The 15877-nt window shown below is 35.9% G+C and overlaps 1 non-coding gene and 2 pseudogenes across 1 annotated transcript; 2 read left to right on the top strand and 1 right to left on the bottom strand.

The window, feature by feature from the left end:
* Positions 1-2894: 2894 nt before the first annotated feature.
* On the top strand, positions 2895-3001 carry LOC120193979. Its single transcript, XR_005522925.1, has one exon. It is a non-coding gene; the product is annotated as a small nucleolar RNA R71 (small nucleolar RNA).
* A 5291-nt stretch (positions 3002-8292) lies between these two features.
* LOC120193311 lies at positions 8293-11791 on the top strand (annotated as a pseudogene).
* Positions 11792-12057: 266 nt separating this feature from the next.
* Positions 12058-14084, bottom strand: LOC120193481 (annotated as a pseudogene).
* Between the last annotated feature and the right edge of the window lie 1793 nt (positions 14085-15877).

Raw genomic sequence — 15877 nt, 5'->3', positions numbered from 1 at the left:
AATCCTGCACATCATCAAACAAAACACCTTCCCCATAAAGCAGCATTGATTACAAAATAAAAATGCCTCGGCAAACAAAATTTCACCACATGCAAGTATATGCTCCTAAATGCATCTATATGATCCTATATGAGCTTTTAGACAGTCAATAACTTAAGTGAAAAGGTCCTAAATATGACCTTTTTACAGATTTATCACACCCCCAAACTTAAGCTATTGCTTGTCCTCAAGCAATGGATAACATTAAGCAAAATAAAAATACCATGGCAAGTTCAGAAGCAGAATATTTATATGGGATAAAATTTTAGCCCTCAACACACTTGGCTTTAACATGCTAGACTAGTTTGAGAAATCAAGTATTGTCCCCTAGGGCAAGACTCTTTTTATGGGTGTGTGCGTGTTTGTATCCAGTCCATACTTAACAAACCTAAAAATTTTCTAATCAAGTTTTATTGTTTTGCCATGACATTTACAATTTTTAATCCCACATTGTTTTCTTTTCCTTTTTTTAACACTGCTACGAGGGGAGTCAGCCCATCACATTTATCATCCCACACTCTAGGTGAAATGGAGCATACCTTCCACCCCCGAGCTAGTCAAGTTGAGTCATCCTGTGACTACTTTTATTCACTCATATACTATATCTACCATTTATTTAAATGCATTTTACAGGCAATGCCATGGCATAGCGGAGTGTCCCTCTACAGATATGCCGAAGCATTTATTCACAACTTTATTTTTTTACAAAGTGGGGTTTTCATAGTTTATGCCAAGACATGCAAGAGTTCTCTTATAAAAAATTTCTAAGTTCCTTAAGCATAAAAACATACAATCGTGTATTCAAAGGTTTCAAAGAAGCAAGTCCTAGAGTTGGTTCTATCATCCTCAATAATCATGTACATTTGATTCTAGCCATCAAGAATTCATCATCATCGTGCATCCTTAATTTATTCCAGAAAACTAATTCAACCACTTACTAATGTCATGGCATATTCATGCTACTAATACTATCATGCAATGATTTAAGAACCCTACCTCCCCCAAGCTTGAGAGAAGCATTGTCCTCAATGCTAAATAAAAACTAAGGAAAATCTAAACTACATGCTATGAAATTCAATGCAATGCAAGGTACCTTGACTTCATGCTTATGGTGGTGCGGCGGTCGTGCGACGTGTGCACTTTTGAAATTGTATGGCTGGAGTGTTCAGAATTTGATGCTGGTATGATTGAAATTTGGATGAACCCTAACCTTGAAAAGAAAAATAAAATATTCAATTAAAAGGAAACTGAATAAAAATAGTAACAAAATAAACATTTATTTATGCACATGAGTAAATCCAAAATGTAACGGCATCTTCAAGATGCTTGGCAAGTCTCAATATCGTGCAAGAGGAGTGCAGATTTGTCACGTTTGATCGGAGCACCAATATAGACCAAAATGCCCCACACATATAATAGTTCAGCATTCAAAATATTTTGCCCTGACATTTCGCGTCTTTCACATCTGAATTATAGAACCTTTGCAATAGTCCTCTCTTTTTCAAAGTGCTCTCTGCATTAAGCTGAATGGTAGTAGAATGAGATCTCTTTTCGCTCTTTTTTGTTGTGGCAACTTGAAATCATTTGGGCAGCAAACTCGTTGAAGAGGTCGGGGTTATCCCTATGCCAGTAGCCACCATCGTGTATGACATTGTTCTTTCCTAGGCTAGTTAAGTTAGGAAGCAAAACAACACTAAAGAGAAAATTGGCAATGTTAGTATGGGCAGTTACTTGGGGTTTGGGATGAGTATATTCAATAGAATCCAAAGGTTCAAATTTTATACATGGTCTAGCTATTGGTGAGCTAGACTGACTTCTCTCCTTTGGAATATCCTCGAGCTCCTCTTCGTCTTCTTCATCAAGCTTCAAGTGATTATCAGTGCATAAAATTTTGTTCCAGCAAAATTCTACAGCTTTCCTTTGGTCATCAACTCCTACTGATGGGGGCTTTTTTTTGCCGTGGTAAAATTTTTCTTGTCTTCATTAGTTGCACTCTTCGAACCCTCATCATTTTTTTCAACGAATGTGAATATTCTCGTACCTTCAAATCTTCGTGCATAATCTCATGATCGGGCTCTTCGAGTATCTCCCCCCCAAAGTTAGCATCCTTGTCGATTTTAGTGTCACTCCTTAAGGTGAATGTACCACAATGTTCTATGTCTGGAGCCTTAGTGACTTCAGTATCACTAGGTAGAATGTCATGTGGGCGAGACTGTAATGTCGTGACAATTTGGCCAACCTGACCCTCCAAGGCGCTTAAAGACGAGCTGTGACTTTGAAGCAAAGCTTCTTGGCATTTTATATAGGTTGCATGGTCTTGAATCATGGTCTTCGTGGTTGCTATAAAATCTTGCATTGTGGCCTCCAAAGAACTTGTGTTGGATGAAGATGGCACTCCCTCGTTAGAATTATGACATGGCATATTCGTTTGAGAACCCTGGGAGTCATTGAATTTCTGTTGCCTAGTGGGCTGACTAGCATTGTTGGTTCCTTGATTTCCCCAAGAGACGTTTGGATGCTGACACCATCCAAGATTGTTAGAATAGGGGTTGTTGTTGTCTCGATTGTAGTTCTCTATATAGTTTATAGACTCTTGATTAGTCAAACACTCGCTCTCATGGTGATTGCCATGGCATAATAGACATGCTGAGTTGGATGCATTTGTCGAGGCATCTAGCATCATCCTTGACCTTGAATAGGGAAATTGGTAATCATGGTTAGCAATTCGATCAAGAATTTTAAAAGCCTCTTCAGGTGATTTGTCGAGTAATGTCCCATTTGTCAAGGCATCTAGCATCATCCTCGTGGGTGCATTGACTCCATTGTAGAACATCAAAACTTGAATCCAGTCGTGGAATCCATGATTGGGGCACTTGCGAAGCAAACTTTTGTATCGATCCCAGTACTCATACATAGACTCTTCATCGCCTTGGTGAAAAGTTGCTATGACATTTCTAAGATTGTTGTTCATATTAGGTTGATCATGCCGTAGCAAAAAGTTTTTGCACAAGTTTGTCCAAGACCTTATCGAGTCGGAAGATAATCCATTGAGCCATGCCCTGGTGTGATATTTCAAAGAATATGGAAATAACTTCAATTTCAACACATCTTCATGCACACCTTGTTGTCGAAAGGAGTCATAGACTTCTAAAAATACTTTAACATGTTTGCTTGCATCCTCATGAGGAGCGCCACCAAATTATCCAATCAAGTCCAACATGTCGAACATAACCGGTTTGAGCTCGAATTGGGTTGCCTGAATCTTGGGAGCTACAATAGCAGGTTTTAGGTCGTCCAAGGTGGGAGCTAAGTGATCTCTAATAGTGCGTGGTTGAGCAACATTCCCAGCATTTGGAATTGTCGTGACATTTAGAATTGCAGGATCCTTCACATGATTTTGAACAACATGAACCTCAGGTTCAATATGAAATAATGGTTCTTTGGGTCTTTTACGGGTCATGTGACAACGTAACACCTGAGAATGGTAAACACAAAAACAAGTAACTATGTACAAAGAAAAAAAATAAAACGATGCAAAAACTAAACTCAACATCTTCAATTGCCAATCCCCGGCAACGGCGCCAAAAACTTGTCCGCGAATTATGAGTACTATATATGGATGCGGAAATATGTGTAATTATACACAATCGAACAAGTAATACAATGATGAGTGAGTATCATATCCATAGGGATTGGAGAGATCTTGAGTAAAGTTTATGCACTATTCTAAAGTAACTAAGTAAAGTTAATGATATTTACAAATGAGAATACTATGGCAAAATGAAATAGATGTAGGTGGGAATGGAATGATGGTATAATGTAATGTGGCAGCAAATGGAGATGTTGTGGCAAAATGGATACAAATGTCTTGGAAAAAGTAAATTAAGTGTAGTGAAATCAATTGAAAATGTAAAGGCAAAACAAAATGTAAATACCGGATTTGATTTTCAAGACTTTAAACTCCTCACACGACAAGCTACTATGGAATGAGTGATAGGAGTCACTTAGGAAAATCTAAGTCTACTTCTCAGCATGATCTTACTTCTATGCCTTATCTGCCCGATAGAGTCTACTAGGGTGCCCTATGCTATCTCTAGTAAGGAACTCGACAGATTGAAAATGCCTTGGCAAAACCAGTTGGCGTAAACCCCTGCAGTGATCCTATTGGTCCAGATAACAGGATATGTCTCGGTAATACCCTTTTACGGCAGCATTAACATCTGACCTATCGTTCATGCATAACTCCTTTTAGTCGAATAAAATCATATCCTTATCTCTAAGGTGGATTAGGCCTAGTTACTATCTAGAACCCTTTGCTTATGTGGTTCTTCCCTAGTTTCTCTCGAACACTAAGGATGTGCTACTTAGACATTCTCTCGAACACTAAGTAATCACCTAAGGAATGGCTACTCTCATAGCTCCTACAACCTTAAGGCATTAAGATCCATAAACAAAACAAATTATAACATAGAAAAATAATCATTCATTAAAGAAAGTCTTAAATATCCAAAATAAAATACCACCAAATAGGATTAGTTCATGATGAGGTTGGAAATAAACAAGCACAAAGCAAGTTAATCTGTTCCTTACAACCCAAATGATAAAATATGAAAGCAAAGAGCAAAAGGAATGAGGAAAAGCCTTCGACGTACACTGTCTGAGCTTCTATCGGCCACCATGAACTGTCCCAGTGAACTAGCTCATCTCGGACGCCTAGAACGCCACTCCCTTTAGCTTGTCAACGGAGGAATGCCACGGCAAAAACGATTGACAGAAAAAGGAGAGATATTTTTCTTCGAATTTTTAGGCTCTTGATGGCTGTGTAAAAGTCTCTCAGACTCTTTAAAAAGTCAGGCTTCATCTTCTATTTATAGGGGAGAATGAACCTAGGGTTTTGTGTTAAAATTACATTAGTACCCTAAAGTTCATTCCTTTTATGTGAGAGTCAGTGCAAAGATGGTAACTGGCCCCTCCTTTATGGTTGATTGCAGAAATCACGTTTTATGCCATGACAACTGGCTCTTACTGAAAATATTTTCTTTGACTTTTTCTACCCATAAATGTCGTCTGAGTTGTCACGGCAATCACATTTTGCTCAGTAGTCTCATCAGGTCATGGCAATTCCCTTTTTTTTATCATTACTCTTAAATCCTGCACATCATCAAACAAAACACCTTCCCCCATAAAGAAGCACTGATTACAAAATAAAAATGCCTCGGCAAATAGAATTTCACCACATACAACTATATGGTCCTAAATGCATCTATATGATCCTATATGAGCTTTTAGATGGTCAATAATTTAAGTGAAAAGGTCCTAAATATGACCTTTTTACGGAGTTATCAATACTGGTACCCCCTCCCAGCATGCTAGTATCTGGCGCTCTATGAGACCAAATACTAGTACAACAGTGTCAATGTCACATTTTGATATTGCATAGTAGTGTCAGTGTCACATTTAAATAGTGCACATTAGAGTGTCATGTGTCGCATTTAGATAATGCACATCAGTATCTCATGTATCGCATTTAGAGAATGCACATTAGTTGTAGTTAGTGTTGGTAGAAACCTAATAGAGGTGTACTCATGGAGAGATCCTTAGCAGAAGATTAAGAGAAGTATAAGACCCCTATTTCAACGATAGAACAATTATATCTTAAATACGTAGCACTTGATTAAGATCATGCATGCACCTACTATTTAGTACCATATCTTTAGTATAATTATGTTTATGAGACTCATAATGATGATGTAGAGTAACGATTATACAACTGGGCTTTGTAAGCTTAGTGTTCATATTTTTTTCGTTCATATGTCATTTGCTTGAGCCATTCGTGGAGCATTGTCGCAGCAGGACCTCCAACACCCCTTCCAGAGTACTATATTGTAGCTTTAGTGGGCAAATGTATTCATAGGACCCTTAGGTGGCGTTTGGTTGGATGGAATCCCTTGGAATTTGGGGGACTTGGAATCCAATTCCACCACTTTCCCATGTTTGGTTCAAGTTTTCCAAGGGAATTGGAATCCCTCATGGCTTCAACTTTCCATCAAATGAGGGAAAGTGAATTCAATCCAAGAATGGATGGAATTCAATTCCCTTGTTGGAGGGAATTGAAATTTGACCATACTACCCTCATCAATCTTTTGGTAACTTATTTATATATTGAATAAAAATATTTTTTTTATTATTTCGGGTCGGGTTTCTAATTCATATATTCGTGAAACTTTATTTTGGTCGGGTCAGGTCAGTTTTTTTAAGTATGATATTCGGGTCGGGTCAGGTTCGGGTTTAGGGTAAAAAAATCGGAGTGACCCGAAAAAATATATAATTTTACCTTATATATTTATGAATAATTATAATAATACCCCTCTATATATAATTTTTTTCAATTAATTCAATGTTTTTATTGAATAAAAATAATTTTTTTATTATTTTGTGTCGTTTCGGGTCGGGTTTCTAATTCATATATTGAATAAAAATAGTTTTTGGTATATTTTTTGGTAACTAATTAACATACTCTGATTGGAATGTATTGAAATATTGCTCTATCTTTTGGTAACTTATTAACATATTTTGATTGTGATGATTTTAACTTATGATGTTTATTAGCATGATTTTTATAATTTATTGAAATGAATAATCAATCAATAAAATGAAAATTTAATATTTTTTAATTTTTTATAATATATTACTACATGTAAGTTGTAAAACAAACTAAAATAAAGCAAAAAAACAAGAAGGGCAATTCTGTCATTTTACATTGCTGAAATCAAATTCATCTGACATGTCTGCGAACCAAACAGAATATGGAATTGGATTCCAATTCCATTTCCTGCCAACCAAACAGAATATGGAATTTGATTCCAATTACTGACAGATTCTAATTCCCTCATAAACATTCCAGCGAACCAAACGCCACCTTATTGTTGTATTCAGATTTATAACTCTGAGTTTGTATTATTTTGGTTTTAAGCTATGTGTCACGGAGTTCTGATTTATACAAATGTTTTTATAAATGTCATGTATGTCTATTTGGATACCATATTATATGTTTCAAAAATGAAAATGAATGAGTTTTGAAAATCAGGGGTTGCCTCGGTAGCCCAGTGTGACACTTTAGGCCCATTTAGGTTTAGAGTGTTACAGAAACCATATTTAACAACACCAAAAGATAGAGCCGAATTGGAAGAAATGAAGGTCAAATACGCAAATAGAAATCATCATCGTCAACAACATCTTTGCCTTTTGGTTATGCTTCTACATAATATTTTGCATCTCAAGCCAGTTATGGTTTTAATCCTCCTTATCATGCTTCAATGGAGAGTCGGTCGAATTAGGTTGGAGGTTAATAGGATGCAATGCAAGACACTCAACCATCTTCTATAGAACATGTGAGTGAATGAGATCATATTATATATTATCAACAAGGTACGGGTTTCGATGGACAATTTAAGTCAATAATGCCTTCAAATACCTTAAATATTCCATCACCGTATTTCAAAGGTGGAACTCAAAGTAGAGTGATGTTAAGTACATCTCCTCTTAAAGAAGAAGCAAAAGAAGATGAAGATGATTAAGGCAGACGACCATGACAAAATCGACGAGCCCCACACTATTATTATTCGACCACTCTTCAACATGGTCAAGAATTACAAAAATATAAGTAATTTTGTAGTTATTGTATTAGTTTAAAAAACTTTTTTTATTATTTTTGTAATAAATTAGTTTAAATTTTTTATTATTATTATTATTTTGTAATAAATTAGTTTTAAAATATTTTATTATTACTTTGTAATAAATTATTTTTAAAAAATAAATTGGATTGAACTCGTCATATCGACGTGACGAATTCCAACATCTATATTATTTTAAAATTTTAAAAGCTGCCTGATACCCAAAAAATATAAATAACTTGTGATGTGACGAGTTCAAACATCTATATTATTTTAAAATTTTAAAAATTGCTTGATACCCAACAAATATAAATGACTTGTTGATTTTAAAATCCAAAAGAATTCATCACCTCAACGTGACGAATTCTGCATATTTTTTCTTATTTATTATAATTTTAAAATTAATTATTAAATTAAAAAAATTACTGAATTCTTCACATCGACATGTTAAGTTATAGAAAATATATTATAACGTTGGTCTCCACAGGACAAAGGACCATTCAAAAATATTTTCTGAGAAAACTCGTTACATTGCAGGACGAGTTTCCGTATATCCCCAAATAAAATTTTGATTGGCCTAATGGCCAGTTTTGCCGGTTTGTTTCGGCTGATGAGCCTTATATTTGGGCCTAGAAACCATAGACACAAGTCAGATAAGTGGGCTTCCAGACGAACACCTACACCTATGGTTTTCACTTATTGAATCGAAAATTTCAGCAAGATAACGAGGAAGAATAAGATGGGAGAAAGATGGAGAAAATCAAACTGAACAAACCCAAAACAAGAGGAAAACACAAATTGTAATAGGAATTCCATCGTATAAAGAAGTTGTTGAAAGCTCACAGATTAAATCAACCCCGCCATCTCTTTTCACTCCTTCTCAATCTTTCTCTCAAGCGTTCAATTTCATTAAATCCTCTGAGTTCTACTCTCCTCCTGCTCCAATCTCCACTGTTTCTACACCAAGGTGAGGCCTGTCAATATTCATAATTCACTTCAATTTTACCGTAAATTGTCTTCCTTTCTATATTAAATTTGGCCGTATCTTTTGTATGTATCTTTTTCTCTTTGATTTTGTTGAACCCTTTTGGTCAAGTTTCATTTCCCCCTTTTATTTGGTCCAACGACTAAATGTTTTTGGCTTTTTTAAAAAAATTCAAATAGTTTATTGGTAATTTTTTAGTTTCTTAATTTTAGTTGGACCCTTCTAATCAATTCAAACTAGATTTCATAAGAGTCTGTTCTGTCAATTGAAGTAGCTTGTAATTTTTTGTTGTTGTTTCAAATTTTGGTTTATTTTAGGCAAACAGGTGAAGCTAATGTGCCTTCTTCTTCAGCTGTCTCTACCTCAGCTTCCCCTGCTGCTGCTGTTGCTTCATCATCATCGAATTCGTCTCCCAGTCGCAATGCTATCCTAGTCAGCCATAGGCAGGTGATGTTATATAACTTTGGCATCATTGATTTTTACATTGTTTTCAGTACGAGTATAATTATCCGGTTTTTAACGAGTAAATTTGTAAGCTAATTATCAGCCATCTACTTGTTTCAACATGACTAGGTAATACATTTCACTTTACAGAAGTTTAGCTTGTCTGGTTCTAGTACATGTAGACGGGTCATTCCTTTGATTCTTTCTCACTCTGTTTTGTTATTATCTTGCTCCTTTGGTTCATTTTTAATATGATAGAGCCTCCTGTTAATTTATGAAGTTTTCAACTTATTATCAAGGTTAAAAATATGTGAACTTTTAAGATTCTCCTGAACAATATTGCTAATAAACTTGAAGTCCTAAACTTTCTGAGGAAGAGCCTAGCTTCAACAAAATTTTGTTATTATGACAGAAATAGCGAGCCTTTAATAACAGAACTCTGGTTCTTCTACCTTGATAATAGTAGCCTAAAATGTAGATGTACTCTCACCTCATGCAGAAGGGTAATCCCTTGCTCAAGCACATCCGGAACGTGAGATGGGCTTTTGCAGATATTGTTTGTGACTACTTGCTGGGTCAGAACTCATGTGCTCTATATTTGAGGTTAGAACTACAATCATATCTATTAGTAGCACGATCCAGCAGTTTGTGTGAATTAAACGAGAAATGGGTTATTTATTTGAATTTGCAATCACGTGACTCATAAGATATAGGACAAGTCTTACTTGTATCGTAGTTTTAGTATCTTGCTTTAGATTTCTATATTTACACTACCTTCTAGAAGAAGGAGCAATTTGATGAATTGAAAGCCGGTTTGGGTTATGGATAAGATTACGTGCTCTTCCAAGTTCTGAGTATATTTAAGAAACTATAGGTTTTAATTGATGAAGCGAACCTTGTTTTCTAGTGAAAGGGACTTTGGTATATTCTTTTATATTCAGTGTTTTCCTTGGTAGGTCTATTAAATTCCGTGCTTCTGTAATGCATTCAGCTCATTGATTTGACTATTTGATGCAGTCTTTGGTATCATTTGGTGCACCCGGACTACCTATATTACCGTATCAGAGAACTACAAAAAAACTTCAAGCTTCGTGTTGTTTTATGCCATGTTGATGTGCTAAATCTTTGTTTTTGTTGATATTCATGCCCTTTTAATGGTTTCCTACAAGTTAAGATTTATCTGTACTTAATTGCTCATTCACAACTCGTGCAAACAATTAAAAATGGAACTTGGTTGCTCATTGTTCAGTGCTTTCTTTAGTGCAGGAGGATGTTGTTAAGCCTTTGCTTGAAGTTACTAAAACAGCGCTGCTTCATGATTGCACTCTATTATGTGGTTGGAGGTATGGTGAAGATTTATCAATGCATTAAACAATAATTGCTATACGTACTTCATGAATCTGAATGGCGATTAATCTGTGACTGCTTCCATTTGTTGCAATAATATTTTTGTCCAATAATTTTAACCCTAAACCTAGTTAGATCATATTTATTTTGTGAGTTTTATATCAAAAGATAAGCTGTTGTACTTTTTTACTCTTTAGACTATTTATGCTATTTATTCTTTTTATCGAGTTGTGATAGTCGAAAAAGTAGATAAAAAATCATTTTCTTGATAAACTTTCTTGCTATAATTTGGTGTTAGCTTGGAGGAATGTGGCCGCTACTTTGAAACCATAAAAGTATATGAAAACAAGCCTGCAGACCTCATTCAAGGCCAAATGGATACAGACTATTATCAAGGGTATTGTTTTCTCTTCTTTTGAAGCTTTGGTCTGAAGAAATGTACTTACTGTGTCTCGTAGAACATTATGATTTTTTATTGGCTAATCTGCTAAATCCCAATTTGATGTACATTATTTATTTGAAATTAGTTTTCTCGTAATTGTAGCTAAATCATGCACTTACAACAGTTCGTCATGTTAACAAGACTGATGTGGTCACTCTTGGTTCTACATTCGGGGTGTGTCTGCTGTTTACATCTAAATCGTCAGTGTTCTATTTGTTGGTTTATCTGACCTGATTATCATGTTTTTTCAGTCTCTGTCTAGTATCATGGATGCATCCATGGAAGATATTGCTCGATGACCTGGAATAGGAGAGAGGAAGGTAAAACTCTTGCATGACACTTTCCATGAACCATTCAAGTGTGTAGTTTCCAGTAACCCTCCCGTTCCGGAAACTCCTGTCTGCAAAGATGCTGAACCAAGCCCTGTAAGTGAACTCATAGAAGCAGACAAAGATACTGAAGGTACAGGCAAACGTAGGAAAAAAACCCTGAAACAAACGTTAAATCAGCCCTAACCGCTGCCTTTGACAAGTACTCCGATAAAATTAGTAAAATGAACAATAAATCCGAGGGTAATAACGAAGGTGGAACCAGTGCTGCTGCAGTACCAGAAGTTGCAACTAAGGATTCCGGGGAAGGGGTCAAAACTTGATCTCCTTTTGCTACTTCGGTCTATCTCCCACATAATGATATATTGAGCTTATACCAATTAGGCATAGAATATTTGGGGACCTTTTACCTAGGTTCGAGATCCATGTGGCCTCGAGTGTAATTTTATAGCATGTTCTTCACTTCTTTGGAACGGTATGTAACTCTATAATCTGTTGATCTTTGTCTCAACTAATGCAAGGATTTTAGAAAGTTGTATAATGAACATATGATAACAGATGAAAAGTATAACTAATTTCCTAGACAAAATTGTGATTTCTCAGAAGGGAAAATAATACTGCATTTATCAATCATTTTACAGCAAATTTATACAAGAATATGAATGTAAAGAACCTTAATCATGTTCAAGATATGATGAGCCCATCATTTGAGTGCAGAAGCAAAAGCTGCTATCTGAGGTGATTTATTTATGCAAGGATGCAAACCCTTGTTGCTAACTCTTTTTTGCCGATACAAATTCAAAGATACGAATCACTAAACATATTTTTCTCAAAAAATAAAAATACCCATGTCGGATATATACTCGTATTCAACACTTATGCCTGAACAGGATACACAAATTAGGTTGTTTTGTACATTGTGACAATGCGAGTAATAGTTGGTAATGGAGATTTGTCAAAGGAATCTGGAAGCAGCAGTGGAATTGAAATTTTTAACCAGAGGGATCAATGACTGCACTACATCCACCATTAGAGGTCGATAATCAGCTTCCGGTTGCACACACATAGCAGCAATGGCAACCACCTGTGGAGCAAGTACGTTGTTCAATTGATGGAAAACACAACACCTATATTATAGAAGCAAACTTCACCTGAATTAAATCCTTCTTTGAGTACTGTCCTTGAATTGCTGGATCAACCATTTCGTCAACTTTATCTCTGTTCGTTAACCTTGGAAGTGCCTGTGAGATTATCAAAATGTTTGAACTTCAATGACACATTCGGACGTGATTATTGAGGTATTACAGAAAACCCGAATCGGACACTAACCCAAGAAACAAGGACATGTTCTCCGGGAGGTCTGTTGATGTCGATCGGCACACGGCCTTTTTAAAGCTGTAAAAGCACCACACCATAGCTGTAGACATCCGATCTTGTGGTAAGTTTGCCTTTTGAAACATATCTGCAATGTCATTAAAATCAGATATAATGAAGCAGAGATGCATGAGCATGATAGTTTGATGAAACACTCACTCGGGAGCTAGATATCTGGTGGTTCCCAACACGCGTGTCGAAATCTGACCATCCATCTTATCTGACCCTGTTTTCGCCAACCCGAAACCGGAGACCTTGGCTCGGAGGTTTTTGTCAAGTAATATATTGCTGCACTTAAGTTCACGGTGGATAACAGTAGGGGAAGCATGTTCATGGAGGAACTCAAGGGTTCTAGCACAATCAAGGGCTATGACTAACCGGTTTCCCAAATCCGAAGATTGATGTTGATTGCCAGGAAAATGAAGATCTGTTGAAGAGCACCGTTGGCCATGAATTCATATATTAGAAGCCTATGGTGCCGATCAGCACAGTAGCCTAATAGCTTCACCAAGTATTGACAGTTCAAGCGGCTTAGGAGATCAACCTGAAGAACAAAATGCAGTAATTTGAATGAGCTCCATCTAGTTTCATTTTTAAAGCTTGAAACCGAAGTGTTTCAACTTTAAAAACCAGAAGAACGAAAGTGGGTGGGGGGACAAACTAATTTACCTCCATCCTGAGAGCACGCTCCCCTTGCTTTCCATCTCTGTGAAGCCTCTTAATGGCTGCCATGGTTATATCAGCAAGAACTCCTCTATACATGACACCGAATTCCCTGTTCCCGATCTCATTCATCTCGCTGAAGTTATCGGTTGCCTGTTCGAGATCCTTGTAAGTGAAAACTTGGACCCTTTGTATCTACTCGGAGGTTTACGTACGCTACCTTCGTACAGACACCTTACCTTTACATATGCGCCATTTCAAGCATTTAAACATCGAAAGTTTTCATAAACAACAATAGAAAAAAAAAACTGATGTTTCAGATTTTGAGAATGGACGCATGCCAGGACTAGAATCAAAGTTCATTGTAGTATGAGCAGTGAACATGCTACTGGTACTGTTGTTTATGCTACCACTTTCGTTGCAAGTGTCTCCTTTTCCGACTGATTTAAGTCTACGAAACATTACTATAATTAGAAAGATTGCGGAAGCGACGAGGACTGAGACAAGGGACAGGATGATTATGACAATGGAATTGAATGAAAGGCCGGTGTTATGTTGATGGTTTCGAGATATCAAATTGAAATGACGATGATGATGCTTGAGATGATGACTATGGTTTTTTGCAGTGCTGAGGCCTGTTGTTGACATTCCAGGCGATGGTTCAGTGACTGTAGTTTTGCTATGTTCCATGAAAAGAAAAGAAAAGCAACGTAACAAAGATGAAAGGAAAATGAGTTTTGAAAAGGAAAGAGAAAGGACATAAGCACGAATGTGTGAAAAAATCTATATAATTACGAATTAATATGAACACATGAGGCATATATACATACACAGATTTATTTATGGAGTATAAAGAGAAAGTGCCTTGTGTACTTCATTCGTCCATTGTTTTGTTCTTTTGTGAAGAATTGTCATTTTCTTTGCATCAGAAGAGAGCTTGGAAGTTTCTGATACCAAGTCAATGTCTTTCATCCAAATCATATGCAAATTATTGTCTTGTGTTTCGCAAAATCTGACTCATTCATGTACTGAAAAGAAAACCCCATACTTTTACGATAAAAACTCAACTTTTAGATATTCGAAATCGAATTTTAAACCTTCGAATATTGCATTTAAAAGTAATTGTAAAAGGAACAAATTAAATCAAACTTCGGGTTCATCTTGATTATGTCATTGTAAAGATCATAAGTATGAGATTCCAACTTTAAAGTTACAAGTTTCTTAGCAGGAATATTAAATGGATTTCCCGTAGGATATTATTTATTTTCCAAGGGAAGTGTAGAGAGGGGCAAGTGACAGAGAAAATACAAAGTTCCCTGATTGCTTTTGTACAATACATTATTTGTAGTCACACACTCGCATGTGCTGCACAAAATCAGCAAAGGCTTGCATTGAATTTAGTGAATCCACCATCTCAATATTTCATTTATAAACATCAACTCAAACCTCACTAAACAATCCCTGCCCGCCTGTTTCAATCACGAGACTTTGTTTAGCTTCCCTAGTTTTAAAGTAAACGATTGGATCATCAACGCATGCATTTCTTTTTGTATAAAATCTTCGAGTTAAGTGGTTATACTACGAGTCGAGTCGAATGAGAACTTTATATACAATTCGAGATATGATAATAAGAAAAAGAATCATAATGAGAGTTACGCATGGGATTACCATTCAGCAGAGAAGCTACTTGCTTGACTTTGTAGTGGTCTCAAACGGAAATTTTAATTTTTAATGGCTCAGTTGTTCTCAGCAGGTTCCAATATGCAGAGAAGAAGCACAGAAAGATAATCATATAGCATTGATTATTGTCACAAAGGACAAATCAGAAGTAAATTTTTCAAGCATAAGTCCGAAATCAGCGGGTCAAGTCTATATATATATATATATATATATATATATATATGATCTCCTACATTAATTGCCTTGTACAATAGTCCTGCATCTAGTACTTCATATACCTATCCTCATCACGTCCGGCAAATTTTAGATAATTTTAAATTAAAACTTATTAAATACATAAATATATGTTTATATCATATACTTTCGTTCGAATAATATTAACTGATGCTTTCATTCGGACATTGTTAAATTATCCAAAATCATGTGACGGAGTATATTTTGGTACTAATAGCTGGAGCGTAGAAAAGAACCAAATCCAAGTAGGACCAAAGCACAGACTAAATGAAAACAACATAAATATATCTTGTACAATATTTTGGGTAATAATTTCTATCATAAAAAGCAGCTACGTGCAAGGATTAGTGGGTTGCAACGTGTGATTTCGGAACATCGCTCCCATCAACTTGAAATGCTTGAAGATAATCTAGTAGTCGAGTATAATCGTTTATTGGAACAAGAGAATATTTATTGGGTGCAAAAATCGAGAGTTCAATGGATGCAACATAGTGATCATAATACCCATTTTTTTTCATTTTTCTATGATTGCACATCGAAGGAGAAATAAAATAGCTATGCTGCGAGACTCTAATAATGCATGGGTTAGTGATCCTTCATCCTTAAAACTCATGGTGCAAGATTATTTCAAGTATTTAATCAGCATTGATTTTAACCACCGAATGCC

This window comes from Hibiscus syriacus, unplaced genomic scaffold, assembly GCF_006381635.1.
Source record: "Hibiscus syriacus cultivar Baekdansim isolate YM2019G1 unplaced genomic scaffold, ASM638163v2 tig00004355_pilon, whole genome shotgun sequence".
NCBI classification, from domain to species: Eukaryota; Viridiplantae; Streptophyta; class Magnoliopsida; order Malvales; family Malvaceae; genus Hibiscus; species Hibiscus syriacus.
The sequence above is the reverse complement of the archived record's forward strand: the minus strand, read 5'-3'. Positions and strand labels throughout refer to the sequence as shown.